We start from the raw sequence: 5,000 nt of genomic DNA, 5'->3' as shown, positions 1-5,000 counted from the left end.
TTAGGCACATCTTCAAATTTCTGTCGTGCCAATGCCATTTTTATGGCTTGTAAATTCATACAATGGTCCCCTAAGCCTTCACGTGAAGTTTCGTTGCAAGATGACTCGTTTTCTATTTTTCACGATTTTCGAAACTTTTTGCGGTTCGGGATTTTTTAGAATTTTTTTAGAAGGAGTTTTGGCCCCAAATTTTGTGGACGTGATCCTTCTATTTTTGTTGGCATGCACAAAAAAATTCAGCTAAAAACTCGAACCGGAGAAGATTTCGTGACCGTTTGAAAAAAGTGTCCCCATTTCAGACACTTTAACGGCTACTGGCAGCAAACCTGTAAAATCTCAAACGCTCTTTAAGGGGGTGTGAGTTCTCAGAGGTTTGATGAGGGATAGGGGGCCAACACAAGGGCCAAGTACCAGCACCCATCGCACGTCATGTGCGCACACCCCCCCGGCCCCCCTCCCAATCGCCGGAACCCCAATGCCGCCGGTCAGGTTCTCCGGCGGTACTCCGGCGATGCTCCGGCGATGCTGTCCCGAGTGAAAAAAATGCGGCACCAGCACATGCTGGAGCCAAGCATGGGCACCGTGGCTCAAAATCGAACTTCGGCCAAGGCCTCGACCATCAATGGCACATGATGACGCATGGTGATGGCACATGCATCGACCATCATCGGCATAGGCTGCCCTTCGGTACGGGCACTTGCCTCGACCGCCATCGGCACAAGCTGGGCCCTGGTGTGGGTTGTTGCCTCGATCACCAGCGGCACATGCTGAGCCTTGGTGCGGGCGGTTGCCTCGAGCACCATCGGCAGACCCTGGGCCCTGGTGCGGCCGGTTGCCCCGATAACCATCGGCACACGCTGCGCCCTCGAGCGGCCGGTTGCCTCGATCACCATCGGCAAAAGCTGGGCCCTGGTGCGGGCGCTTGCCTCGACCACCATCGGCACACGCTGGGCACTGCCATCGGCACACGCTGGGCCCTGGTGCGGGCGCTTGCCTCGATCACCATCGGCACACGCTGGGCCCTGGTACGGGCGCTTGCCTCGACCACCATCGGCACACGCTCGGCCCTGGTGCGGTCGGTTGCCTCGAGCACCATCGGCACACGCTGGGCCCTGGTGCGGGCGCTTGCCTCGACCACCATCGGCACACGCTGGGCCCTGGTGCGGGCGCTTGCCTCGACCACCATCGGCACACGCTGGGCCCTGGTGCGGCAGGTTGCCTCGAGCACCATCGGCACACGCTGGGCCCTGGTGCGGTCGGTTGCCTCGACCACCATCGGCACACGCTGGGCCCTGGTGCGGGCGCTTGCCTCGACCACCATCGGCACACGCTCCGCCCTGGTGCGGCAGGTTGCCTCGAGCACCATCGGCACACGCTGGGCCCTGGTGCGGGCGGTTGCCTCGACCACCATCGGCACACGCTGGGCCCTGGTGCGGCAGCTTGCCTCGAGCACCATCGGCACACGCTCGGCCCTGGTGCGGTCGGTTGCCTCGACCACCATCGGCACACGCTGGGCCCTGGTGCGGCAGGTTGCCTCGACCACCATCGGCAGCCTCGACCACCATCGGCACACGCTGGGCCCTGGTGCGGGCGGTTGCCTCGACCACCATCGGCACACGCTCCGCCCTGGTGCGGTCGGTTGCCTCGAGCACCATCGGCACACGCTGGGCCCTGGTGCGGCAGGTTGCCTCGACCACCATCGGCACACGCTGGGCCCTGGTGCGGGCGGTTGCCTCGACCACCATCGGCACACGCTGGGCCCCGGTGCGGGCGGTTGCCTCGACCACCATCGGCACACGCTGGGCCCCGGTGCGGGCGCTTGCCTCGACCACCATCGGCACACGCTGGGCCCTGGTGCGGCAGGTTGCCTCGACCACCATCGGCACACGCTGGGCCCTGGTGCGGGCGCTTGCCTCGAGCACCATCGGCACACGCTCGGCCCTGGTGCGGTCGGTTGCCTCGAGCACCATCGGCACACGCTGGGCCCTGGTGCGGCAGGTTGCCTCGACCACCATCGGCACACGCTGGGCCCTGGTGCGGGCGCTTGCCTCGACCACCATCGGCACACGCTCGGCCCTGGTGCGGTCGGTTGCCTCGAGCACCATCGGCACACGCTGGGCCCTGGTGCGGCAGGTTGCCTCGACCACCATCGGCACACGCTGGGCCCTGGTGCGGGCGGTTGCCTCGACCACCATCGGCACACGCTGGGCCCTGGTGCGGGCGCTTGCCTCGAGCGCCATCGGCACACGCTGGGCCCTGGTGCGGCAGGTTGCCTCGAGCACCATCGGCACACGCTGGGCCCTGGTGCGGTCGGTTGCCTCGAGCGCCATCGGCACACGCTGGGCGCTGGTGCGGGCGCTTGCCTCGACCAGCATCGGCACACGCTGGGCCCTGGTGCGGCAGGTTGCCTCGATCACCATCGGCACACGCTGGGCCCTGGTGCGACAGGTTGCCTCGAGCACCATTGGCACACTATCGGCCCTGGTGCGGGCGGTTGCCTCGACCACCGTCGGCACACGCTGGGCCCTGGTGCGGGCGCTTGCCTCGAGCACCATCGGCACACGCTGGGCCCTGGTGCGGGCGGTTGCCTCGAGCACCATCGGCACACGCTGGGCCCTGGTGGGTTTAGGCACATCTTCAAATTTCTGCCGTGCCAATGCCATTTTTATGGCTTGTAAATTCATACAATGGTCCCCTAAGCCTTCACGTGAAGTTTCGTTGGAAGATGACTCGTTTTCTATTTTTCATGATTTTCGAAACTTTTTGCGGTTCGGGATTTTTTAAAATTTTTTTATAAGGATTTTTGGCCCCAAATTTTGTAGGCATGATCCTTCTATTTTTGTTGGCATGCACAAAAAAATTCAGCTAAAAACTCGAAGTAGAGAAGATTTTGTGACCGTTTGAAAAAAGTGTCCCCATTTCAGACACTTTAACGGCTACTGGTAGCAAACCTGTAAAATCTCAAATGCTCTTTAAGGGGGTGTGAATTCTCAGAGGTTTGATGAGGGATAGGGGGCCAACACAAGGCCAAGTACCAGCACCCATCGCACATCATGTGCGCACACCCCCCCGGCCCCCCTCCCAATCGCCGGAACCCCAATGCCGCCGGTCAGGTTCTCCGGCGGTACTCCGGCGATGCTCCGGCGATGCTGTCCCGAGTGAAAAAAATGCGGCACCAGCACATGCTGGAGCCAAGCATGGGCACCGTGGCTCAAAATCGAACTTCGGCCAAGGCCTCGACCATCAATGGCACATGATGGCGCATGGTGATGGCACATGCATCGACCATCATCGGCATAGGCTGCCCTTCGGTACGGGCACTTGCCTCGACCGCCATCGGCACAAGCTGGGCCCTGGTGTGGGTTGTTGCCTCGATCACAATCGGCACATGCTGAGCCTTGGTGCGGGCGGTTGCCTCGAGCACCATCGGCAGACCCTGGGCCCTGGTGCGGCCGGTTGCCCCGATAACCATCGGCACACGCTGGGCCCTGGGGCGGGCGCTTGCCCCCAGCACCATCGGCACACGCTGGGCCCTGGGGCGGGCGCTTGCCCCCAGCACCATCGGCACACGCTGGGCCCTGGGGCGGGCGCTTGCCCCCAGCACCATCGGCACACGCTGGGCCCTGGTGCGGGCGGTTCCCTCGACCACCATCGGCACACGTTGGGCCCTGGTCCGGGCGGTTACCCCCAGCACCATCGGCACACGCTGGGCCCTGGTGCGGGCGCTTGCCCCCAGCACCATCGGCACACGCTGGGCCCTGGTGCGGGCGGTTGCCCCCAGCACCATCGGCACACGCAGGGCCCTGGTGCGGGCGGTTGCCCCGAACACCATCGGCACAAGCCGGCCCTTGGTGCGGGCTCCTGGCTCGACCACCATCGGCACACGCTGGGCCCTGGTGCGGGCGGTTGCCTCGAACACCATCGGCACACGCCGGCCCTTGGTGCGGGCGGTTGCCTCGACCACCATCGGCACACGCTCGGCCTTGGTGAGGGCGCTTGCCTCGACCACCATCGGCACACGCTGGGCCCTGGTGCGGGCGCTTGCCTCGACCACCATCGGCACACGCTCGGCCTTGGTGCGGGCGCTTGCCTCGACCACCATCGGCACACGCTGGGCCCTGGTGCGGGCGGTTGCCTCGACCACCACCGGCACACGCTCGGCCTTGGTGAGGGCGCTTGCCTCGACCACCATCGGCACACGCTGGGCCCTGGTGCGGGCGCTTGCCTCGACCACCATCGGCACACGCTCGGCCTTGGTGCGGGCGGTTGCCTCGACCACCATCGGCACACGCTGGGCCCTGGTGCTGGCGGTTGCCTCGACCACCATCGGCACACGCTGGGCCCTGGTGCGGGCGGTTGCCTCGAACACCATCGGCACAAGCCGGCCCTTGGTGCGGGCGGTTGCCTCGAGCACCATCGGCACACGCTGGGCCCTGGTGCGGGCGGTTGCCTCGACCACCATCGGCACACGCTGGGCCCTGGTGCGGACGGTTGCCTCGAGCACCATGGGCACACGCTGGCCCTTGGTGCGGGCTCTTGCCTCGACCACCATCAGCAGAAGATGGCCCCTACGTCGAACACCATCGATACATGCCGGGCCTTGGTGTGGGCACATGCCTCGAGCTGGTGCGGGCGGTTGCCTCGACCACCATCGGCTCACGTTGGCCCTTGTTGCGGGCACATGCCTCGACCACCATCGGCACCTGCGCACCCTCGGTGTGGGATTTGCTTGTTTGGAAAAAGTGTCCCCGTTTCAGACATTTTAACGTCTACTGGTAGCATATCTGTAAAATCTCTAATGCTCTTTAGGGGGTGGTGGTCCGGCACCCCCTCTCCCCCCCCCACGGGGGGAGTAGGTGTGCGCGATGGGCCTCCCATTGCGTGCACCCCGGCCAACGTCCCTCGAACGAAATACAGGGCGTGCATGCCTTCCGGCGATTTTTGTCCGGCGACTGGTTGCTCCGGTGACCGGCAGGCGCCCATGGCCTCGATCGGTTGGC

This window comes from Durio zibethinus, unplaced genomic scaffold (assembly GCF_047325235.1).
Source record: "Durio zibethinus cultivar Kanyao isolate XHJ-2024 unplaced genomic scaffold, ASM4732523v1 HiC_scaffold_37, whole genome shotgun sequence".
Taxonomy (NCBI): Eukaryota; Viridiplantae; Streptophyta; class Magnoliopsida; order Malvales; family Malvaceae; genus Durio; species Durio zibethinus.
The sequence above is the reverse complement of the archived record's forward strand: the minus strand, read 5'-3'. Positions refer to the sequence as shown.